Genomic DNA, 27,054 nt, shown 5'->3' on the forward strand with positions numbered 1-27,054 from the left:
TTCAACAACCTATTCAAGAGAATGTATTTAAGTGAATTAAACAATCAAGAAATCTATGGTAGATGAGAATCTACCTAGACTAGGGGTTGAAAAGCTATAGCCATAAGTAGAGTTCTCTTGATATGACACTTAGATATTTTAATTTTTGATATCTCTCGGCTTAATTTACTTAGATTTGATAAAATCTAGGTATGCTAGTAAATACTATAATCTCAACCCTCTTGATGTGTATAAAAAACATAATGATATGTAGAACCTCAAACTCTCAACAAATGAGTGGAGTAATCAACTAGTATCAATAATAAGACAACTATTTGCAAATCTCTCTTAATTCAAGTGGAAGAGTGATAATGGTAGCAAACAATTATATAAATGTTGTTAAAGAAACTCATTAAATTATTATACGATTTAGAGACAAAGTAAACATGCAATTAAACATTATTATCATCATTAGGTGTCTCTTAATTTGATTATGTTGTAATTTTTTTGTATTGACATATCAAATCATACTTTCCCATCTATTTTTCTTGGGTTCTTTTATGCTTATTCTGATAACAACTCACAAAACATGATTTGATATTTGCAATACAATCAAATGGAAAGACTCTAGATAAATTGTAATAATCTCTTCCTTTAGATGATTACAAGATTTAGCGAAAGAGTTTATATAAACATTACCTCACTTAAGAAATAGTTGAGAGTTAAAATTGAGGGAGGCAATTCAGATGGAATAAAGTGCATCATAGACAAGTTTGCCACAACGTCCCACCATATCAATCAATAACTATCAAAACCAGAGTTGAAATGTCCCAGTCATTGACGTACTACAGTGTTACGTCGATCTCCATTGACGTGAAGTTTGTACTCAGCTTTGCATTCAAAATATGGAAATGAGGAAGCGTAGATGTTGGGCCAAAGACTACATTTAAATCTGGCAACAAAATATAATCTATGCTGAATTATTGAGTACGTTAGCAAGCAGATACAATCATCCAAACATACTTTTGAGACGGTCCCGACTTTACTGAATGGTTTTTGCAGCCATATTCAATGATATGAGCTTTTTCAATGTGGAATCAAGATGGTAACGTGTCTCGGAATGAAGAAGATAATTTTGACGGTTCTAAGTTTGCGGCCAGTCCTGCTTTCAATGTTAAAGTAAATTTTTTTGGTCAAGATTTATAATAAGACCTGCTTTGAATGTTGTGACTTTCGTTCTTCTAAAGTTGTAGCATGACCTAATACCATTAAAGTACTTCATTCATTTCGTTTGCCTGCTAAATACAACAGTGAGAACATTATTTTTTAGAAACAAGGGAATGCTGTATTCTATATAATCAAAATAATGAAATGGTAGTATTGATTTCAAATTTATTTAGTTTTGTGGGAAGTCATGACATGGTTATATCATTCAAAATTAGATTTTTCTTAATGCAGTTATTGATAGATGGTCTTTATAAAACATTTAAATGCAATGAAATTGATTTCCTTAGTGGTATGTTTATATAGATATACATATAGCAAATTCAGAAATCACTAAATTGTGTAGTTTGTGAAAATATTGGGTGAACCAAATAGGGAAAAGAAAAGTGCATTATAGAAGAGTGTCCAAAGCTAGCTACCAAGTATGTTCAAAAATCACTAGTGGAGCTTGCCAGTTGAAATCTTTTGTTTTTGACAAAGATTTCATAATCAAGGTTTCCATTTTTGCATTTCCTATGTACAAATTTGAAATCTTGGAGAGGTGTTGTTTGACAATTATAGGCAATATAATTGTAGGTGTCAACATAAGCCATAGTGAGTAGTTTGAATCCATAAAAAAATGAGTTTGTTCCACATTCATAGTATACATATGCATACTCTCTTCATCAATTTTGTCCACCCTATTTTTTGCTAGAGTAATAAAGTATTTAATTATTAGTTAAATTATTTTGATTTAATTATTAGGTCATTTATTATCTCTAGTTACTTAAGCTAAACTCTGGGCATATAATAATTAATTCTTTTATTAATTATTATCATGTGACCTAAGTTAGTTACCTGTTAGGGTTTTGATCTCTTTTTATAAGGATTCACTTTTGATTATAGAAATTTCTCTTTTTACTCATAGTTGTCCAATACTTAGTTCATTCCTTTTATTGCTTTAGGTTTGAGTCAAATCTAATGTGTTAAATGTATTGAATCTAAGTCTAGAATACCCCTAGGATGACCTCTCTTCTCATCATCCCTTTGAGCTAGCCAATGTGGGAAATCATGCGAGCAATGCACTAGTCCAAGGCTAGGTGATTAGGATTTAGAGAGTTTGTTATGTGTTCCTCTGATGAGAAGAAGGTCTGGATATTTTACTGATTCATCTTTCTCTATTATTAATCATGTTGAAGACAATGATTTATGTTATGTTACAATTTTCATGGAAGACATTGCAAATGATTGAGCTTAGAATGTAGAGAAAATAATTTGTGCCATAGAAAGTAAGCAAAACCCTTTAACATCAAAATGTAGAGTTAAGAAAACGTGCATTGTCGATCTACTACATGGATAGTTCAGATGTGATTGTAGCAAGTTACACGGGTTGGTGAAAAGTCAATCAAGAAAAGAATGTATGTCATTGGTCAGTTGAAAAGTCAATCGGTTATTTGTCAATTGGGCCCTCCCTTTCTTTTAGTTTTAAGTGATGCTCTAAAGCTTTGTGAGATCATAGGGCTTAAGATATAAGAGTTATGATGATACACTAGATGATACCCCAATCATAAAATCAGGAAGCTGAGATTGTAGAGTTAAGAAGTTATGCTAGTCGTATGGTTGTAAGACTTAAGTGAAAAGCCATGACGGTCATGAGATTGGGAGTCTTCAATTTTAGAGTTGAGATGCTACACGGGACCATAAGATCATAAGAAAGAAATACTAAAGTTGAGTAGGGCCTAGCACATAAGCATGTATCATAAAATCTTTCGATGTTATGAACTAAAGGATGACAGAGGATTGTATAGACAAGAGTTGAGTATCCCAATCTTACGATATATTAGATCTTCTAATGTTATGAGATGACAACCAATGTATGATTGCAAGGGTTAGAAAAGGGAATCTCAACCATACGAAAGAAAGGGTATCATAAGATCATAAGTACTAAAAGTTAAACTGAGTGGATCATGAGATCATTAGGGAAATTTCCAAAATTATCACATGAAAAAGGGTTTTTCATTTTTGTGGTGATCATCAAATCTCAGTAGATCTATGTATGGTCTATTCCCACTTTTCAAAGATATATGAAGTTTAGCTTGTATCACCTAATCTAGTAGTGTAAAAATGAATACTAATCTAATAACGAAAGCATTAACACAACTAAATAGTTAACATTTTAAGATAGGACCAAGGTTATCACCACAAAAGGAAGCAAACCAAGAATGGTAGTTTCCTTATGGTATAATCCATGATGAAGTGGAGGTGTCCCTGATGGATGGAGATGTGTGCACATGGTATGCTCAAGCTTCAAGTGGATGGGTGATTATTAAGTGTGTGTATGGATGAGGATTTAAACAATGGAGGTATGGAGGGATTTTAGCATTATGATGGTAATTTGGTAGTTTTTAGGTTCTCAAAATAGCATGAGAACTTTGCATGGAAGGTGGATGATCTTTGTGAAGGGAGATGGTTTCATTTATAGGCCAAGGGGTAGAGAGATGGATGGTCAAGATGCAAGGATGACAAAATGGTGAGGGAGGGATAGGATGCATTCAAAGCGGATCACATGGATTGTGCTTCTTTGGGGCCAATAGGAGAGTGACACTTGTCACAAGGAGGAAGAGTATGAGAGGATAGGATAAGGGTTGGTCAAGAGAGTAATGAGGGAGGTTGAGCATGTAAGAGGCATTAATGACATGTAAGAGCCATAAATGTTTGATGGTGAGGGTGAGGATGAGATTGTTGACTTTAGCTTGGGTTAGTGAGTCTTAGCCCTTGCTTAAAGTTGTGTATATGTTTAGGAGGGGGATTAGGATTAGCTTAGGAAGGGAGTTAGGGGTCAAGTGGCTTAGCTTTGATGGGATGGGTTAGTTAGGTGGCTAAGTGAGGTTAGTATGGGTCGATGGGTTGGATTACGGGCTAGGATAGGGTTTAAGGGTGTTTTTAGGGTTTTAGATATTTTATTAAATGATTTATTTATTAAAATGGGGATATGGGATTAAATTAAATAGATTTGAGGATTTATTTATTTTTTGATAGGGGAATAGGGATTTAATTGATAATTTGATTTTGGGTTATCATTTGATTTTATCAATTGGACTATAGTTAATTAAATTAATTAATTAACTAGGGGATGATAATTAATTAATTAAATAATAAATATTTAATCAATAATATCCTAGGAGATGACTAAATAAGATTACCTAGTGATGTGATCAGATTTAGGTGTCTTCATTTTGTCCCCTTTTGACATAGTGTTGAAACAACACCATTTCAAAGAAGTTTGAATATAAATGACACAAAGAAGACTTTTTAAAGAAAAATGGTTGCTCCAATTTTGAGTAGAAAGGGAGAGAATGGACTGCATGATGCCCCTCAAGAAGGTGGTTGGGGAAAGAAAACAAGGCACAATGACTTCTTGAAAAAGTTGTAGTAAGCTAGGGGCTATAAGAGGACATGGAAAGGGTAAAAAGAAGGTGAAAATGATAGTAAATGACAACAAGAAATAAGGCAGGGGCCAAAACAAGGTTGCTGGAGGAGTTGTAAAGGAAGATAGGGCATCTTGGGGGGGCCTATAAGGGGCTAGAAGGGGACTAGAAAGGTTTATTAGTGCTCAGACAAATGAGGAGATATTGCTGCTAGGAGCTTTGATTTGGATGAGACAATGGCTACTATTAGATGATCGGAGCATCGATTAGATGTGGTGTAATGGGTATGAGTGCAACTTACACTAGATCATTTGATAGGGTTGAAAACCTTTCCTGTATGTTTATTTTTGCTTAGTTTTTTGCATTCTAGTGAAAGAGAAAACATGATCCCTTGGACACGGTTCTAGTGGGATTGCTTGTAGGATTAGCGAGATCGCGATCTCGCAAGAATGGCTAGGGGGAGGATAGAAAAAGGCTTGAAAATTAGATTTCACAAGATCACAAATTTGGGGTAGAAAGTTTTTGCAAGATTGTGGGTAGGGTAGCAGGATTGTGATCCCACCAAGAAAAATGTGAATATGGCAATGAGAATGCAATCCCGCATCAGGGATTGGGTCAATATAGGAATAGGATAGGGTTTGATTGGGAGGGGAAGTTTCAAATGTGATCTTGTGAGAACAATAGTTTGCAAGATTTCTAGGATACATGGGTCAAGTAGTCAAAGAGGTCAAAATTTAAAGAGCGATCTTACAGGAACATTTTCCCATAGGATTGCAAGTTTGGGAGTGTTCGTGAGAACATGGGTGTAGGGAAAAATTCATAAGAAAAGGTGGGATTGGGTAGAGGGGTGGGGGGGTTTGTTTAGGAGTGATGTAATGAAAAAAATGACAACAAAAATTGATGTGTGATTGGTTTATGGGTAGTGGTCCTTAGATGCATTGGTGTCACATGAGCGGCAATCAATCATACTATAGGCTGGAGAGTAGCTTACACCAATAGATTGGGTGAGGGTGGACACCATCAGCCTGGAATATCTGGTGAGGTTGCCCCACACACGTACCTATATAGCCATTGTGACAAAATTGTGTGAGCAGTGACACAACAAGACAACCGCATTCCACTTGCCTATAAGGGAGATGATGGTGACATTAGAAGATGTATACATGATCCTTAGATTATCAGTGCAGGGGATGCTAGTGATGGTGATGAGAGAGATGATGGTATAGGCAGTGGTACAAGGGCTTGTGGGACTAGGCATTCCATTCCAAATTTGATGAGGGTAGTTTGCATTAGATGAGCACGTGGACTAAGTGGCCACAAAGAGGAAGATCTATTTTTATGTGTGTAGATTAGTATCAGGGTACATTGCTCCAGATAGTAATGGGACAAGATTGACCTTGGTGTTGATACTAGTTATCATGTGGATAGTGGATGCAGGGTCCCCAACAGCTTAAGGGTCATTGATGCTAGAAGAATTATACCAAGATTTACACCAGATTGTTTATTAAGGGGCTAGATGGTAAGAGAGGAGTATAGGGTTCCCGACTTTATTATAGGTTTGGGCATGGTAGCATATTGCGGCATTCAAGCCGATTGGATGGAGGGACAAGCATGTAGATGAGCTAGTGGCATACAGCTGAGGGGAGCCTTTGACCTACCATGATTAGGGCAGTGGTATGGATACCATATATGAGTCTAGGTTCATGGGTGGAGGAGGGATAACATTTTCCCTATACGATATCACCATATTTCATTTTTGGGTAGTGGGAGTACATTAGAGAGTAATACTAGCCAGATAGGGCCCTACGTCAGTTTGGATGGGTCCAAGAGAGCCAAATTGGTATCAATGAGTTACTTGGGAGCCAATGACAATGTATGGGCCAACACTATAGAGGCAGGGGTTGGTTCAAGTCTGGCAATTGTTAGAGCCACAATAGTGGGATTGGTTTGGCAGGGTAGCAAATGTAGGCTCCACATAGGAGTATCGAGACTGGTTGATGTAGTCAAGGCTAGTAGGCCAAGCCCAGACGACTAGAGCAACAATACTGGTAGAGGAGTTAGCCCAAGTAGCCAGGTATTGTAGATATGTAGCAAGAGGGCTACAATAGGTAGCAGAGACTATAGTATAGGAGGAGGGGCTAGCACGATAGAGGTAGAGGGTAGGGAGGTAAGAGGAGAGAGGGGTACAACTAGATAAAGGAGAGGAGAGAGGGGAGGAGAGGCCAGTAGAGGAGAGGAGACTACAAGGGGAGGAGGAGTAGAGGCCATAGAGTCTAGTAGGTGGAGGAGATGGGGGTTTCTCTTCATTAGGGGGAGGGGATGATGGATTTGCAACCCACTATGCATCCTTGCAGCAGAACCATGAGGCCACCAACTAGCTGCTATAGGACACCAAGTAGGAGAGAGATTAGCTCAAGTTAGATTTGGAACAGCTATGGTAGGAGCATGATGTGGGACAAGGATAGGCAGACATGGCAGGGATAGAGGTGGGGACACTATGGGTGGAGGTTAGATGACTGGAGGGGAGATTAGATGTGGTGAGCCTGGAGAGGTAGATAGTATAAGTAAAGGCGAACACTCTATAGTAGGAGCGAGATAGGCTAGTGGTGGAAATGTCAACCTTGAGAGTGCAGGTGGTAGTGGGTGGAGGGATGGAGGAGATTATGGGGATAGGTGGAGGAGCTAAGGGAGAGAGTAGGCTTTTACCAAGGGAGGTACCATGTAGCAGTCCTAGTAGACTAGATAGAGCATTACAGATAACCGACATGGTTAGGGATAGTTGGGACCCACATAGATATGCAAGGTGGAGGGGGAGAGAGTGGATGGAGAATGGGGGGCTCACAAAGGACAAGTGGGTCTCAGTGCATAGGGCAAAGCCACAGGACAGGGTAGAGCCAAAGGTGAGACATGGGGATGAGTGGGAGGAGGAATGAGGCAGAGAGCTCAGGTATAGGAGGAGGATAGATGAGGCCACCATCTCCACCACCAACAGTGCCAGGGGCAGAAAGGGATACCTATGAGGCTCATGATGAGGAGGATGGTGATCATTGATATGCTAATTGTTGATATATATTTTTTTGGTTGGATCTACCGATTGATGTATTTTTGTGAGTGTAGACCTAATGTATTGATAGGATTCATTTGTATGATATGGACATTGGATATTGGGACTATGATGGACATTTGCGATTTTTGCAAGGATGGGTGATTTGATTATTTATTCTTTGCGAATGAGATATATATATAGAGTAGATCATTCTTTAGGGTGGGATATGGATGTATGGATGTATGATGTCATGCTTATGTTTATGATGTGGATGGTTTTTAGATGCGAATGAGAGACTGATGCATTTTTGATGCAGGATCTAATGTTTATGAGATATTTGATGTGACTAATAGTTTGTGATACATGATAGGTTGCTGATGGGAGGATTTGTATGGATACCACTATTTATGTTATGTTGTAGGATATGATGCTTGATGATGATAGGTTTTGATTGTGTTGATAGTTTATGATGTATGATGTGATGGGCAGTATGATGTGTTTTGTATGGATAGTGTTGATAGGTTGTGAGTGTAGGATATGATGTATATTGATGATGAGATTTGTTTTGATAGTGCTAAGATATTTGTGATGCAGGATTTGATGTGCTTATGATGATGAAATTTTTTTTTAAGGAAAAATTGTGTGTATGATAAAAAGAAACTTTAAACTATGGTAAAAGTTGGTAAAACGAACATAAACTATGATAATGATATATAAGTAAATGAACATAAACAATGATAAAATGAATGTTAGTTTTGTAGGATTTGTGGAGCACCTTTAAAATAAACACCAATAGTGATGATAAAATGGGATGAATGAACTCACAACTATGATGATAACATATGAGAAGTGAACTAAAAAATGATGATGAGGAAACATGATTAACATATCTAACTTATGATGATGAGTATGCTAAAAAGAAATTTTAAACTATGATAAAAGATGATAAAACAAACATAAACTATGCAAATGACTTATGAGTAAATGAACACAAATGATCTATGATTTAAATGAACACAAGCTAAGATAAAATGAATGTGAGTTTTATGGTGATGGCCCATAATTAAAATGAACAACAAAAAATGGGATAACTGAATGCAAATTTATGATGAGAACATATGATAAGTGAACTAAAGATTATGATGATAAAATATGACAAACATAGCTAACATGTGATAAATGAAAGAATCTATGGTGGGGAAATATGATAAGATAAATCCAAATTATGACAAGGGTAAATGAACACAATCTAGGATAATACAAAATGGTAAATAATGTGATCACTAAGATGCAAGGAAATCACAAATAGACATAATCAATGATGGTAAAAATAAGATACAAGAAAATTTATGATGGCGAGATAGGATAAACAAAATGTAAACTAGGATAATGATCTATGATAAAGAATGAACTTTAAAACATAGGAGAGATTGACACTGAAGAGTATGATGTTGGAAAATTATTGACCAACAAACTCATAGTTAGGAATAGTATAGATGAACTTAGGGCGAGGATATGGAACTATGTTAAAGAACATAACATGATGGATAGTGAAATGTAGCCTAGGGGTTTAGAAGTTGTAAGAGCAGGATAATGAATATAGCTCAATGTTTGATGATAAGGAATTTGAATCAAAAGATTATGATAATGGAAAGATCTAAAGTTTGAGAGAGATAGGTGATGTAAAGGAAGAGGGTACCATTGGTTATGATAGGAAAGGGAAGTAGAGTGATTGGAAAATGTATGTGGGGTGTAGGTGAATAGTACAACATATCACTAATCGGTCATGACCTTGGTTAGGGGGGTACAAACAATATGCACAATTTTAAATAGGACATGTGTAGAAGACTCAAGTGGATGAGATTTGAGTAGGAGTTTAGGATGATGAGGAAAGGTTAGGTCATGGAGAGGATAGGAGGCTAACAAAATATGTAGGAGGGGGTGAGTACGAATGTGTATAGGGATGATAGGATCTTGTCATTCTTCATATGGGAGAAAATGGGGCTAGGAAGGGGATATATGGGAAGCTTGAGAGAGGAGTACTTAGTGAAGAAGTACCATGAAGTGTGAGCAGTTTATTTGATGTAGGAATATTAGGGATCTACCAAGGTTACTAAGAACATCAAGGCTTTTTTACCAATATTATATAGGACTAACTTGAACAAACATGCAAGGATTGCCCTAGCATCACATATGAGTCCTATAGAAATCAGCATGGAAATGATCTTGGGTGATCCACAAGCAAACAATATCACCCAACTACATCATATGATCATAAATGAAAACATGTTTGGGATATGCAAGGGTGATATCTAACTGACTCACAAGAAGAAATAGTTTGCAATCGACACCATTCTTTCAAGTTGCCCTAGTAAAAGAACACCATGATATGGAAGATCATGGTGACCATAAGGAGGGAACAACTAAAAATCACTTGGAAACGACCAATCAAAATATACAAGGTAAAACCAAAGATCAGAAGAAAGAACCAAATGTACGAAAAAGTAACCTTTTGCCAAAGAGATTAGGATAACTGGATATTGATGGGCCAAATATAAGGATGAAAACATTCAGAAAGGACTTAGTGATAGCACACTTTAGGATAGTGACAAAAGGGACAATGATTCTTTGCTTTAGATGATAGAATAGTGACACAGGGTGTCACGACAAGACTCAAAAAATGTACAAGCATGACTATATAATAGATGGGGACTCTAGAGCATACATTAGAAGACAATAATAGCTATGTGTACAAAGGGGGAAAGCTCAAGATGAGGAGATAGAATTTTTATAATATAGGAATTGTTACATGGGTATGATACATGAGGGACTAGCATTGGTACAAGGATATGATACACAAAATACTACTATATTTAGATGGATATGATACATATCATACTGTTGTTAGTACAGGGATATGATACATCAAAGATGACACACATAATAGGGTACAAGGGTAGGATAGCTACGTTAGAATATGATAAAATACATGATCCAAGTGGGGTGATGAAAAATACGGCGTGAGATTGTGGGGTGTGAGGGTGAAACTTCTTGGAACACCTTGAAGAATGGGAAGATGAGGTGTGAAGGGGTGATGGGGGAGATGCAAGTCATTAATAGATAATAGAAAGGCTAAGTACACCTGGCATCTAATGGCTAGGTTTTCACTAGCTATCCAAGGTGCTTGAATTGCCAAGTTTTCACCATTGGATGCTTATTTCTCTTTACTAGTTTTTTTGTTTCATTTTCTATTTTCTCTTCTCTTCTTCCTTCTGCTCCTTGAAGAGGTAGGATACACAGAGGATTTATAGGCATAGAATTTCTTGAGGTGAATGATATTGGTGGGATCATTCAAGACTTCCCCTTAAATTGTGGATAGTTAAAAACAAAAGAGGTCATGACCAGATAAGGACCAAGCCATGTGGGTTCAAACTTGCCTTTCTTGTCTCAGTCAAATTGTACCTTCATTTTTTCTTTAAGGACTATGTCTCCCTCTTGAAATTGGTGTGGATGGACCTTCCTGTTGAAGTTGCACTTGAGGCAATTTTGGTAGACCATGAGGTGGTTATAGGCCCGTTGCCTTTTTTCATCAAGTAAATCTAGCTGGGTAAGCCTAGCCACTCTATAATTCTCATTTGATATTTTCCCCCACAAAGAAATGAATAGGGATGGAAGTTCAACTTCGATAGGTAATACTACTTCAACACCATAAACTAGGGAGTATGGAGTTATGCTTGTAGATGTATGCAAGGAGGTGCTTTAGGCACATAAGGCAAGGTTGATTTGTAAATTCCAATTACGGCCAGAATTATTGACAACTTTCTTTAGGATTTTGAGTAGGGTTTTATTAGTTGCCTTTGCAAGTGACCATTACCTTGTGGGAAGTATGGGCTAGAAAAATGGTGATGGATATGAAGAGAAGTGCACAATTCCTTCATATTGAGATTTTTATAATAACCTCCATGATCAATAAAAATGGTATTCATGATGCCAAACTAACATATGATATGGTAAAGAATAAACTTGGACACTTGAACTCCTATGGCAGTGACAAGGGGGATTGTTTCTACCCATTTAGTAAAATAATCGATGGTGGTGATTATACACTTGTGTCTTTTTGAAGAGAGAGGTACTATAACACTGACAAGGTCAAACCCCCAATATGCAAATGGCCATGGTGGCACAATAGGTTGTATATATTGAGTTGGGGTTTAGATTAAATTAGCATGTTGTTGATAGGGTAGACACCTTTTTACAAAGTCACATGCATTATGCTCTAGAGTGGGCCAATGATATCTAGCCCATAGGATTTTCTTAGATAGAACTATCTTGCTTGTGTGAGCACCCCAAAGTTTGGCGTGTACTTCTTTGAGAGCCATTGCAACCTCATTTTTGTCTAAACATCAAGAGAGAGTATCATGATAGCCATGACGATATAAGGTTTGAGCTATAATAGTATAATGGGATGCTTTTTGAATAAGGTTTTGGCATTGGGTTTGTGTGACATGGGGAGATATGATAACATTTTGTAGGTAAGCATAAATTTCATGGTACTATGGGGATTGGGTACTAACCAAGACACATACCCATGTTGATTCATCATTCTCATATGCAGGCTTATGTAGTTGCTCAACTAAGAATTCATACTATATAGCCTCATGTGGGATCTCTAAAAGTGAGCCAATAGTGGCCATGGTATTTGCAACTTTATTTTGCAACCTAGGTATCTGTATGAACTATATTTGAGTAAAATGTTCCCTCAATTGGTCGACCAACTCTTTGTAAGGTTATAGCTTGTCATCTTTGGTCTGATATTCATCCAAAACTTTTTTGATAATGAGTTGTGAATCTCCAAAGACTTGTAGCTCTATGATGTTTGACTCAATTGCTATCTTGAGTCCTGCAATAAGGGCCTCATACTCTGAGATGTTTTTGGTACACTGGAATTGTAGTTTAAAAGATTTAGGAATGTAATCTCCCTGAGGTGTGACCAAGAGTATGCCGGCTCCATAGGCATGGGATGTGTAAGTTCAATCAAAGTATAACTTCTAGGATGATTGTTCTTCTATTAAATAGAGGTGTTCATCTAGGAATTCCATAATGAGAGGGTGATCCACAACTAGAGGTGCATCTACCAAGTGATCTGCTATAGCCTAGCCTTTGATGGCCTTTCTATCAATATATTGGATGTTGAATTTTTTGTGCATGATAACATATACTTTAATGGATCAATTTTGGATATGAGTTTCATAGTGTGGCTCAACATGTAATGACACAACTTCTGAGCGAAAAATACTATAGCTAAGCAAGACTTTTCCATGGGTGTGTAATTGAGCTCATAGCCAACTAAAGTATGGATGATGTAGTAAATAGACCTTTCCTTTCTTGTATCATTGAGTTGTGCTAGAAGACCACCCAAAGATGTGGGAGTAGCTGTGATGTATAATATGAGTGGACACCCTGCAACTAGAGGAACCAAAATATGTGGGTTTTCCAAGTATTGCTTGATGGGCTCAAAGTTTCATTTGCAAATGGGGTCCCACTTGAACTTTTGATCCTTTTTGAGTAGATGTTTAAATGGTTTGCATTTATTAGTGAGCTAGGAGATGAATTGTCTGAATAATTGTAGTTTCCCTTGAAGAGAATGAAGTTGCTTGAGTGTCTTAGGAGGGGTCATATCCATGATGGCTTTAACCTTTTTAGGATCACTCTCAATACCATTTCATGACACAATGAATCTTAGGAGCTTTCTTGAGGTAACACCGAAGACACATTTCTTAGAATTTAGCATGAGATTATATTGAGCCAATCGATCAAACACTTCCTCGAGATGAGATAAGTGATCAAGGGCATTAAGAGATTTGACTACAATATCATCTATGTAATCCTCAAGAGTCTTATGGATTAGGTCATGGAAAATGACCATCATGACATGCTAATATGTTGCCCCAACATTCTTTAACTCAACTGACATCATGTTATAATAGAATGTCCCCCAAGGTGTGGTAAATGTTGTCTTATGCTGGTCTTCCTCTACTATTTGAATCTGAGGAAACCATCCATGAGTGATAAGAGCTCATGGGCTACAGTGAGATCAACAATCATGTCTATGTTTGGTAATGGAAAATCATCCTTTGGGCAAGCCTTGTTGAGATCTCTGAAGTCTGTGCAAATTTTGATGTCACTAGAAGGTTTTGTGACAGGTACCATGTTGGAGATCCATTCTAAATAGTCAATCAGGTGAATGATCTTTGCCTATAGAAATTTTTCTAACTCCACTTTAACCAATAAAGAAACTTTGGGGTGCATCTTATGGAGCTTTTTCTTGACAGGTTTGGCCTTTGGATCCATAACCAAATGGTGTACTACTAACTTGGGGTCCAAACTCAGCATGTCTTGATAGGACCATACAAAGTGACCAACATTTTCACTAAGAAATTTGATAAGAAGATCCACCTGCTCAGGTGGTAGGGATGCCATGATATATGTGATATGTGGTATCTTAGTTAGACTGATATTGACTAGTCTAGTTTCTTATGTCAAGACTAAAGATATGGGAGGCTTGTGATCCTATGGGGAAAGGATAAAATATCCATCCTCAGGTGCCTCTAAGAGGTTTCACTATCAAATATGTACTTTATTTTCATTTCATTTTTTGAATCATCTAATGGTGCCTGGAAGGATTTTTCATTGAAGGATGGTTTTCTTTTGTTTTTTTTGTTTTTTTAATTTATTTTTCAATTCAATTTTGTGAATAGAGATTTCCTCCTTCCCAAAGTAACCTACTAGATCTACTTTGTAGACATATGCTAATGAATGTGATAGCTAATTATGTGGTGTTTCTGTCCCTATGAATTTAAGGAGTGTGTGCTCTATAGAGAATTTGTCAACATGGACAACATTGGGTTGGTCCCAATCAAAGAGATCAGGTTGAGAGAGTGGTAGGTCTATGAGATTAAAGGACAATTAGTAGAGTATAGAGGCTCCTAGGATAATTTTGTTAAGGAAAATATTATCGTAGGCTTTCTTTTCTACCTATTCAAGAATTTCTTTGATCTCAACAGGACTTTTGGATGTTTGTGAAGGCATGGTCTTCTTTCATAGTGCCCCCAGTTACGAGGAGTCCATAGCCTAAGCCTTTTTTTTTCTTTTCTTGGTATTTTGTGATAGGTTGTCTAATGCCTAACTCTAGATAGCCCAAACCACCTCCTTGATAATCACACTACTTAGTAGCAAGGCAATGTGACTAGGGATATTTTTGTTTAAAGTGATCAAGAAGTTCTTCACTTTTAGGAGGTGGCTCCTTGTATAGCCATGTGTTAATGTCTAGCATGGTTTCCTCTCCATCGAGGATACCCTTAGTAATAAATGTGGTAGGGCCTAGCTATCTGAGTTGAGAGGTGGTATCTATCCTTGGCCCTTGATGTGTCAGGCACCCTTGAGTATGTGGATCAAGTGGTAGAGCACTAAAAAAAAAAGTATTTGTGAGATTTTATTCACCACAAAATTGGTAGTTGATCTTAACCACAGAAAGCATGGGGGCTAAAATGGTATTAGGGTCATGAAAAGTGCCAAAGGAACTAGTTGTGTTGCCAACTTTGATTCCAGGGCAATGGTTGGTGTATGAGGCTTCAACCACATTGCAATAGGAAAAGGGTTCAAGATTTGCATGGATTGTTACCTCAGTGCCTTTATGTGGAAATTTGATGCACTAATGGTATGTGGATGGAATGGATTTCACGGCATGAATCCAATGGAAAGCTAAGATCAACTATGTGACAAACTATTTCTTGAGTGGTTGGGCCAACTCTGAGAGGGAGCAAGATGGTTCCTTCATTAGTGCGCTCCAAGTTTTTATATGCTTTGATGGTGATTACCTCATTAATGATATCTATCTCAATGTATCCTACCTATTTGATGAATTTTAAAGTGCATAGATTTAAAACCGATCCATTATCTATCATGACCCATTTAACTACAAAGTCAAAAACCATGACAACTATGCAAAGTGGAAGGATATGATCAAGTTCAACTACTAGGATGTCTGAGGTCTTGAAGGACAGAGCACATGATATGGAAAGGTGGTTGACCAAGTTGTAGAACTTAGTGGTATTTATGGCAGTGGGGATGCATGACTCATGAAGAGTACTATCAAGGATCTCTTGATAAAGTGGGCTTGTTTGTAAGAGATCTAGAATGAAAATTTGAGCTGACGTGTTTCCAAGATGTTCCAAGATATTATACTATGGTCCTAATGAGGGTGATCTTGATGAAGGTGTTCTAGATGGAGGTAGTCTTGATGGTATAGACATAGATGGGCTAGCTATATTGAGTCAATCTTAGCGAGTAGTAACTATACATTGGGTATCTAGGCCTTTGATGTTTATAACATTAATAGATGACTCAACTTGTGATATACAACCGATAAGGCTCCCATAGTCCAAATATGCTAAGGTATATTTTTGAGATTTATCTTGGTTATCACCCTATTTATTTTGAACATTTTTGGGTTTGTTGGTAGGAGTGTTTGTAGGTACTTTTCCTATGTTTGTGTTATGAGAAGGAAAAACATTTTGATATATCATTAACCCTACATTTGGTGAAGCTTGTACTCCTATAGTGATCTCCTTCTAGTCGATAAGGTCTTGGATGTAGTCCTTGATTTGCATGCACTTGAGGGTGGTATGTCCTTTGACATGATGGAATTCACAAAACTCATTATCTTTATACTAGGATACCCTAGACTAGTTTGGTTCCAAGGGCTGTGTTTGTAGATATCGAACAAGATTATCCTTGGCTAGTTTTTCAAATATTTCATCAAGGAACTCCCCCAACAAGGTTTATATGTTGTCTTTGAACACATGGTTTAGGTCTAGCTCAAAGTGTGATGGTATTAGTTTGATTTTGATGGGCAAGTACTTATTGATTATTTTGCATAGGCAGTTGTTGATATACAAGTAGTAGTTGTTGAAAAAATGTGGTGGGAATGTTGGTAGCTTCCTTGATGATATGAACATGTTGGGTGTTGGTGACACCATCTATCATCATGTTTCTATTTTTATTCCAATATTGTGTTTTGTCATTGTTTTGGCCTCGATCTTCATTGTTTTCTTTGTAAAGTTTGATGACAACATCCTTGATGACCCCTTGTTCAAGTCCCATCCCTTTTTCCTTAATGTCTTTGTATGTTTGTAAATAGTTCATAACCATCTGATGGGCAAGACTAGGATGTGCATTATTTATGAACATTTTAACAATGTGACATTTTGGGATGGTACATGAGATCCTAGTTGTGAGGGTTTGCCAACGTTGTAAGTATTCTGCAAGGTTTTCTCCTCCTTTTTGCTTGGTATGAACTAAGTCCACTACAAATAACTCAATCTTGACAAGATGAGCATATTGAGATAGAAAGGCTTCAGAAATATCAATGAAGGTTTTAATGGTGCCCTAGGGTATATGACAGAACCACTTGAGGGCTGGTCCTCCTAAGCTTTCCAAAAAAAGTTGCATGAGGAATACATCATTATAGGCTACTTCTTAGCAATGCATGTAGAATTATTTAACATGCGTGACTGGATCACTTTTCATTCTAAATTTATCAAACTTGGGGATCTCAAAGTGTTTAGGAAATGGTGTCATTGTGATGGTTTTGTCAAGTGGATATAGACAATCATTTTCAAATTTAAAAGTTTTGGAGTCTATCCCATCTTTGAGGGCCTTGAGAGCATTTTTCATTTCTTTGCATTCAGAATTTATGGGTGGGGTAACAGATGCCCCCAGTCTAGGTGCCCCTAGTGTGGGATACACAAAAAATGCTAAAGGTTGATATGGGAAACCTTGATAGTCATATAGTGGTTGTTGAAAAATAGGCTGCATGATAGATGGGATGGATGCTATGGGTTGTGGGGATGTAGTTTGTGCATACTACTACATTTTTTGGTTATACTATTGGTGGGGAGGGTAAGTATGAGGGTGTTTCCCTATTAGATAATTATGTGTAGATACCTAGGCATACTACTGTTGTGATGATTGCGGCTGAAAAGATGGGAGCATTAGCGATGCCTGGGCCATGCTTTGGGAATGTATACTTTTGCCAATATACATTGGTTGTGCTCCCACTTGAGAGAGCAACTAAGTATTAATAGGGGCAAGGTAATTAATATGAGAAAAGTGTTCATAATAGTATATTGTAGTGGATGGGTGATTTGACTATTGCCCAAGCATGGCATAGAAAAATAGTTGGTCATGGGTGGTAATGAATAGACTTTAGAAGTGAAGGATGATAGTGACTGAAGTATGGACATAGTAATATGACCTTGTGCCATACGAACACTCCAAGGTCCTAAAGGGAATGAGGCTAAAGTACTTTGGCTAATAATACATGGATTGATAGTGATGTTGGGTGGGATGCAAGATGAGGTATTTGACCCTAGTAGAGGCATGTTGCTAGTAAATGAATTGTATTTGCTTTGGGATGAAAGGGAAAATGTAGTGTTGCTGGATGTAAAAGGGATATTTTGTGAAGAAGGGAGATGGTGGTGGAAGCATATGCATATGATACACTTGGGGTTCATTGATATGTGGTATGCACTAAGGGTTGAGTGAGGATGGGATGGGTGTTTTGTAGAATGGGAGCAACCACTTGGGTTGAGGGTATATTCGGGTCTACAGGTTCTATCTATTATGGTTGGTACCCACTATTGAGTGAGAAGAAAGGATCATAAGGGCTAGATGACCCTAAAAGTGGTGGGTTCTAACTAAACAAAGGATGTGCAGGATCCATGATGTTGGAAGGTGGTGGGCATCCAAACTCAAAGGCACCAACATTGTCCCTTAAGAAATTTTCCATGATGGTTTCCTTATTTCGATCTATGATGGCATTAACAATGGTTTCATGGCTAGGTTGGTTCATAAATCATTAATATCTATGGAAGAACTTATGTCTTCAGGGATTTGTGGTGGTGGATCTAGTGGTGTTATGGAAACTATGGGGTAGGGTTGAGCTTGAGGCGTGCTACTGCTATGACTAGGATCCATATCCTTCTTTTTTGTGTGTTCTTACCAAAACATGTGGTGGGTGGAATGAAAGGATAATTTTCATAAGGATGAAATGCAAGAAGGATGATGCTATATGATGAAGTGATTTGCCTATGTGTGACTAGGGTGGACTGATTTCCTGAGATGCAAAAAAGAGTAGGTACAAGTGTGTTTAGTGAAACCTTAGGAACCTAAATGATATGGTACTAAATGAAGGAGACTATATTTTCCTTAAGCATGATCCTAAAAAATGTGATGGTGGTACCAAACCCAAAGGTAGCCTAATGTCTATTTTTGAAAGATACAGCAGGATCAAGTGTGTAACCCAACCTTTGGCTCAAGGTGATGTGGGACACAAGTGACAACCCTTTTGAGAAAATGCTTAGTTTCAAGGATAACTATGATGGTGAGATAGATAGAAACTATTTTTTTTAGGGAAACAAAGTTTTAATAAAATGATGCTTAAGTACTTCTAAGTAGGTGAGTAAATGGTGGAAGGTGCTAGGTCTTAATGATGCATGTGGAGGATTCTTTGAAAACCTCAAGTTGATGTAAAAATGGGAGGAGGTGATCCTATTTTAAATAATTGTATGGGGTAGTGGTTCTTACATGAAAGACTAAACCTATGAGGAGATAAGTGTACAAGTGTGTGTGGAAAAAAAAAGACCTAATCAAAGTAAGTAACACTAGAGTTGTTGATAAGGCTATGGTTGACACCTCATCGAAGAGTTAGGTTCTAAATTTTGTGATCCCACTCAGTTTGAAATCCAATGTCTTCACTATCTTTCTTGATTTGTTTTAGTTTGGAAATCCTTGGGTTGGGGGTGTGTTTTTTGTGGTCTCCTTCTATTTCCTTGTAAATCGGTATTTGAGGAAGTTTAGCTTTTTTGAACTTGATCTTTGTTTGGCCTGACATGAGATAACTCTAAGGAATTTGATCATAATTGTGGGGTTTTGATAGGTAGTGACTATGATAAGTATACCTTTTAACCTTGGATTGGAAACATAAACTAAGTTGAAGAATAGCCAAGATTTTTATGAATGGTAAAGTAGTGAAGTGGGGTAAATTAGATTATAAGATTTGTTGTGAATGAACTTGCTAACAATCTTTTGGTTAAGAGTAAGGGACACTTGTTTTGAAGAAAAATATGTTGTTTTTGATCAAGTAGGATAAATAACAAGGATATGTTGAAAGGGGAAAACTTTGGACTAAGGAAAAAGTGTTTGTAACTAGGACTTGCTAAGTTGTTTTTTTTTTTTTGAGGGAAGAAGTATAATTTGGACAAGGTAAAGTTAAACCAAGGAGACAAAAGTTTTTGTGAATGGATTTGCTAACAAATGTCTTTTGAAATAACAAATATGGGATTTTTCTAATGTGAGGGATTTATGAGCAAACAAATTCTCAAAGGACAAAGCAACTCTGAGAAAGAAAAATAGATGATCTCTTTATAAAAAGGATTTGATAACAACCATAGAATTGTGTATGTTTTTACAAATGTCTTTCACGGGTCTTGAGCACAAGTAAGACAATTCAAACACATGCTTTATCCCTAAGGTCAAATTTTTTGGTTGCAATATGCTATTCAACAACCCACAACTTGTTGTCTCTTGATTCTAGTGCAATATTTCCCTTTAATTGAAGAGGTGATCTAATACAAGAGTTGATTGACAAATGATACACATCAAAGAATCTTCAAGGCATGACAAATAGAAGTTCCCCTTCTGTGGGAACAATGTCCCTTGGAGATGAAACCCAAGTGGCCTTATGCCCCTACCAAGGGAGCACAATGGTGAGTAATCTTGAGGGATGTTGTTTTCCTTGCACCATGAATGAACATACCATGGAAAAAATCAAGAATTTTGACTAAAAAAGGGTTGTAAATGAGTCTGTGGCATCTCACCAAATGGTTGTTACATATGTGATCCACTTAAGAATCTATTCAGGACATGCTAAAATCATGGGAAATTATTTCCACCTCAGGCTACCCCAAGAAACACACAACCCAAATTTGGGTGATAAAGCGAGAAAGTTTACCTTTCCCCTCATTTATATACTAGGTAGACTTTTTATCGGTTTGACCTTCTCACCAAAGGGGAAGCACTTCCTAGAGGTTGATGAAATTGCTAGAAGCACTCCTAGGTTTTTGTGGATGATCTTGGTAACAACTTTTGGTAGATGCATCACGTATTTTAAGGTCTTAAGATGTAGGAAACAAAGAAGACAAAGATGTGCTAGAGGGAAAAATCTCAGAACACGCAAGGCACTTGGTTCATTTCTTATTTGGACGCTTTTAGATGCACTATTTTATGACTTGAAGTCCATGTGATTAGTATTCAAAGGTTCTTTCCAACTTGACAACATCGCCAAAAAAATAAATTGAGTCAACAAAATGTAAATCGAGCACAAAAGCTTTAAAGAAGAGGGAATAAAAATGTTTTCACTTTAGAGCATTCAAGATTGAATGAAGTTCTTTTTAAGCCACAAAATGGAAGTTTTTGCACATAATGTTTGTTTGCACCTTAAAAATGAAGTGTTTATTGCATTGGTTAGGTTTTAATACTTGGCATTTAAGAGTGGATTTTTTTAATTAGATTTATCCAAATATTCTAATGAAAAAAATTCTAAGATTTAACATTCATTCTATGAAAAAGTGAAAGTTATGTCATTTTAAGCAACTAAAACACAATTATAATGACAAAAAAGAAATCTATTAGTTTTCTACTCTAGAAAGTACTTGCAATAAAGAAATGTCAAAATTTGTACTTGGCTGGTCAAACCTACAAGCATGTGGGTTTAGGCTGCAATCCTATAGTTGTGGGAATGTGGCGAAAGGATGCAAGATTGAGGTATAGGGATTGGTGAAATTTTTTTAAAAAGGCCGCAGGTTAAAAAGTTGCAGAGCGATCCCATGAAACAATGATCCTGCGAGTTGTTGGGGGAGCATTCCTATAGATAGATGGGTTAGCAAGTTTTCTTGAGGAAGGAGAAATTGGGTTTTAGGGTTTGACCAATTCGGTAAAAGCATTCCCCACAAGTTTTTTCAACGATCCTGTTAGTAAAATAAGGTGTTCCCATAGGAATAGTGTTAGCAAAAATGTGGAGGGTATTTTTAACAACACATGGTAATTGTGATTAGACAAAAAATGATCTCGCCTTTATGGGTTCATGTTCCCATTGGTTTATGATAGCAATCTTGCGGCTACGAGATCCCAATTCTAGGGTGGTGAGATCATGAACAAAGCATCTTTAGAATTTTTTTATAATGAAAATTGATTATATGGCTAGGAGCACAATTTTGAATGAGATAATTGTACACCTAAAAGAATATTAGCAAACCACCTGTGTGGACACACAAGCACAAAACATCAGTTTTGTTTAGTCTAACATAGAGCAAATAAAAACATGATTATAGTGACCAAAATGTGGGGTCCCACTAAGCATGCCAAATGTATCACCTAATCTAGTAGGGTAAAAATGAATACTAATCTAATAACAAAAGCATTAAGAAAACTAAATAGTTAACACTTGAGATAGGGCCAAGGTTATTACCACAAAAGGAAGCAAAACAAAAATGGTAGGTTCCTTATGGTTTAACCCATGATGAAGTGGAGGTGTCCCTAATGGATGGAGATGTGTACTCATGGTGTGCTCAAGCTTTAAGTGGATGGGTGATTATCAATTGTGTGTATGGATGAGGGTTTCAACAATGGAGGTATGGAGGTATTTCAGCATTATGATGGTATTTTGGTAGTTTTTAGGCTCTCAAAATAGCATGATAACTTTTCATGGAATGTAGATGATCTTTTTGAAGGGAGAGGGTTTCATTTATAGGCCAAGGGGTAGAGAGGTGGATGGTTAGGATGCAAGGATGACAAAATGGTAAGGGAGGGCTAGGATGCATTCAAAGGGGAGCACATGGATTATGCTTCTTTGGGGCCAATAGGAGAGTGACACTTGTCACAAGGAGGAAGAGTATGAGAGGATAAGATAAGGGTTGGTCAAGAGAGTAATGAGGGAGGTTGAGCATGTAAGAGCCATAAATGTTTGAGGGTGAGGGTGACGATGAGGTTGTTGACTTTAGCTTGGGTTAACGAGTCTTAACCCTTGATTAAAGTTGTGCATATGTTTAGGAGGGGGATTAGGTTCCAAATAGTAGAACATGAGGAAAATGAAGATTTTCACAAGATTCCTAAAGCAATGTGAAGATAAATATGTTGACATATCAGTCAAGTTTGTTATTAATGAAACACACTTATTCAAGTTATATATGGTTACTAAGATCATTGTACTATTTTCAATTGTCGCCAAGCATTTCAGTTGCTATCAAGTCCCTTAGACAAATCCCACTAGTTATCGAGTAGATTCAGTTAATGTGAAGACCAAAAGTATAAATTGTGCGTTTAAGTTGATGCTGAGTTTATCAGTGGTTACCGAGCAGTATAGTGCTTATTGAGTTTGTAGTGTATGTAATGAGAGTCTAATGTTAACTGAGCTTCCTAGTGATAACCAAGTGACTCAATTTATATTGAGCTCAAGGTGAGAATGTTTACTAAGTCATACATTGTAAATAAAGAGACTTAGTTTATATGATGAGTTTCACAATGTCTACTGAGCGACCAATGTAGATCAAGTTCATGACTACTTGGAAGTGATCAATATGGACTGAGCTTCTATGTCTATCGAGTGCATGAAGATGCCAAGTATTGATAATGGATGCCAAGTATTAGAACCTCACCAAATTAGTCTCTAGAAATTGAATGTCTTCATGTGGCCCAACTCTATAACATTTGTAGTAACTTGTATGATGGCCCACTTTGTAATTATGTAATTGGATTGATATATATGTAATGCATTGTATCATATCCAATATATGTCTATGTGTGAAAATATGAATATGTGAATGCAAATTAAATCAGAGAATGGTAGAAGAAGAGTGAATTGTAAAGGCCATAACAACATAAGGAGTAGCAGAGACATATCTATCATAGAAAGGTGATCACTACACAAAGGAATATCATTCAGCAAGCCAAGTTAAAAATCAAAAATCATCTACTATTTCCTCCTAACAAGTGGATAATTCAAATCCTTTGCCAAGGTAGACCTAACAATCTTTTGTAAATCTATTTATTGAGTCCATACTTAATTGTATGTTTGTAAATCCTTTCACAATGTGGACCTAGTAGTCCTTAATACTCCTAATAGGGCAGATCATCAGAAGTGATCAATGTAAGCTTAAACAAGCTAACTTTATACTATAGTACTAAAGTTGTGGTTATCATCCCCACCCTAATTTTATTTTCTATTTGGAAGATTTATGGATCACCAAATTTTTGTGTCAAAGTCCTATGAATGCTTTCATTTTTTCAGTTTCTTATGCATGTAATTAAATCAAAATTTATATGATGGATTAAATGCTAGTTGAATGGTTAGATTAAAGGTTGAAATTGTTGAAGTTTAAGAAGTTACTGATTCACCTGTCCCCTCTCAGTAACTTAGCATAGTCTTAAATATTTCCAACAATTGTTATTAGAGCTTTGTGGTTATTAGGAGAAAGTTTAATAGCTTGAGCAAAGATCAAGACCATGGAGGTACTCAAACTTGAAAAGGTCATTGACAATGAAAAGTTGCATTTAGAAATTGTCATTGCCCAAATCAAGAGAGAAAAGGAGAAAATCTCTCAATCATTGAAAAGAAGAAAATAACTTGCAATTCAAATGAATGATCATCTCTACATTGAAGAAAGAATTGAAGACCTTCATTCAAGCAATTTAGATGAAGCCAATGAAACAATCAAAGAACTCGTAAAAAATAATGGTTCCCTACAAGAAGAAGTAAGAAAGCTGAGAAGAGAGCAAGAAATTTAGTTGATAAGGTTATGTGAAGTCTTGGAATAGTGAAACAAGATAAAAGAAAAGAAAGATGGAGGACCAATGAAATTCATAACCAATGCCTTCAGCAAGTAGACATTATTAATTAGCTCTCCAATGCAAATGAAGAAATTATAAGCCTAAGATTTGAAAATGAAAGAATGAGGAATGATCTAAATTTGAAAGGAAAATCAATGAAAGAATGAGAAATGATCTAAAATCTGAAAGACAAATCAATGAAAGATTGAGGAATGATCTAAACTCTAAGAAGAAAATCAATGAAAGAATGATGAAATTTCAAGCAGACATGAATCAATTGAATGAGAAAAACCTCTATAGGTAAAAAGGAAAAGTAGGTATTAGATATATAGAAGAAGGAGAATTGTCAGAGAAAGGAGCTCAAAAGGACCAAAGACCTTATTGCAATCATTATGGTAAGATAGGTCATACATCAAACAAGTGCTAGGGTAAAGGAAAAGAAAAATTCAATGGAAAATGATGCTTGCAATTAGCATGGTCATAAGGCTAATGAATGCAAAGAGAAACCAAGATTTGAAGGAAAATGTCACAAATTCAAGAAACATGGATAGAAGTCATCAGAATGCAAAACCAAGGTATTGAATCTAGTAGAGAAAATTGTGAAAGCAATATTTGGATGGGACTACAACACCTGATGCAGATGTCATTACGATGGAGAATTTGGACACATTGGTATGAATTGTGTTAAACATCATATAAGGAAAAGAGATACTACCAAAAGATGTTTCATTTGTATAGAACTTGGTCATCTTGCCAAGAATTACCTGAATACTAGTAGAATTGAAGATGAGAAGAAGCCAAAAGCTGATAACATCCACAAATGGATGAGATAGAAATAGTTTCTAAGTCTATTGAGGATACAAGTCCGAGTAATGATCAAAACACTCAAGATTTGGGTGAATCTACCATTTCTAATTAAGTTCTCAAGGAAGAACTGGAACTAGACTATCAAAAATGATATCCAAATTAGTTCAAGTTGAAAGGTGACAAAGATCCAAATCTATATTTATAATACAAAGGGATCATTGAGTAGGATCGGTATCAGGTATTACCAAGTGAGGTTGGGTCATAGGCTCTACTGAGCAAGTGGGAGTGATAAAGATGTTCATGGTTACCGAGTCATGAAGACTTCACTGAGTGATCAATGCCAATTAGTGGATGATAGTCTGTCAACATATCTAATTTTGTACCAAGCATTAATGGTGAAATTTTGAACAAAAGCATGAATTCAAAGTCATTTCTTACCTTGAAATTTTGGGTGCTATTGCGAAGAGTGATTTTCAATGCAACCAAAGTGATTTGGGTAAATTTCTAGTCAAATTTTTTCAAATTCTCACAATCTAATGAGTGAAAATGGCATCCAACAGTAGCAAGGTTAAATGAGGATCTGACATGTTGGTTTGTGGAGTTGAGTGGAAGGCACCAGATTTCAAGCTCACTCCTTCAGTTGTTAAAACCCTAGATCCAAGCGGTGCACAATCTCTAATTCCTCCAAACTTACTTCTTAATAATGATATTTGCACTCATTTTAAATGTGTTATTTAAGAGATTAGTACACTAGAAATGGATGATGCCCTAGGTCAGCTATCTATGAATGGAATCCTAAAACCTAAGCATCAACATCTAGAAACCAAAGGGTTGACACACATCCCTCACATGGCCCATGAATTTCAAATCAAATGGATTAGGTTCATCCTCAGCAGGGTGCATAATGGGAAGCTATGGTTAGAACAACCAATTCTAATAACTAAGAAGATGATTCATCAAATCACTAGCCTCCCAATGCTAGCCAAAGCCAAAATGATAAAAAACCTAGGGCAGGTAGAATTGGAAAAGAAAACCCTACCTAAATGGGATGGTAGAGGAATGAAAATCAGCAGTGTCATTGATGCAGAATTAAAGTTTGGAATTCACATTATTGTGCACAAGATGTATAGTTCAAGCAGATTGAACAGTGTGTCATGTGAAGCCATGGATTTGGCATAAAATGTGGTTAAGAACAATTTATCATAAGACCTTGCCAACCTATTACTGAGATAGTTCAACAAAAACATGGAAAGCATAAGAACTTCAAACAATAACTTGGGTAACTTTGGATCCTTGTTGACTTTTTTATTCTTTTATGTATAGAAATTCTTTCCTTCTAAAGGCATTGTAGTTTGGAGAAAAGATGTGCCTATGCTCTATCAAATCAATGAGTATATTACTGAGATGGGTGAAAATTACAATAGCATCATGGACAATTATTTTGATGTATTGAAAGAAAAAATGAACAATAGGTTTAGAATTCCCCAAGAAGCCAGTTGAAGACTATAAAGATGATATATATTTCATGGTGGATAGTGACAAGGTTTATATTCAAGAAGCTAAGCCTAGAATTGTGTGGGTAAAACCTCTTGGTTATGAGGTCAACATTGATGAAAAAAGGATATCATTGAAGCTCTTATAAATGAA

This window comes from Cupressus sempervirens, chromosome 10 (assembly GCF_028749045.1).
Source record: "Cupressus sempervirens isolate cs-2001-9-10 chromosome 10, ASM2874904v1, whole genome shotgun sequence".
NCBI classification, from domain to species: Eukaryota; Viridiplantae; Streptophyta; class Pinopsida; order Cupressales; family Cupressaceae; genus Cupressus; species Cupressus sempervirens.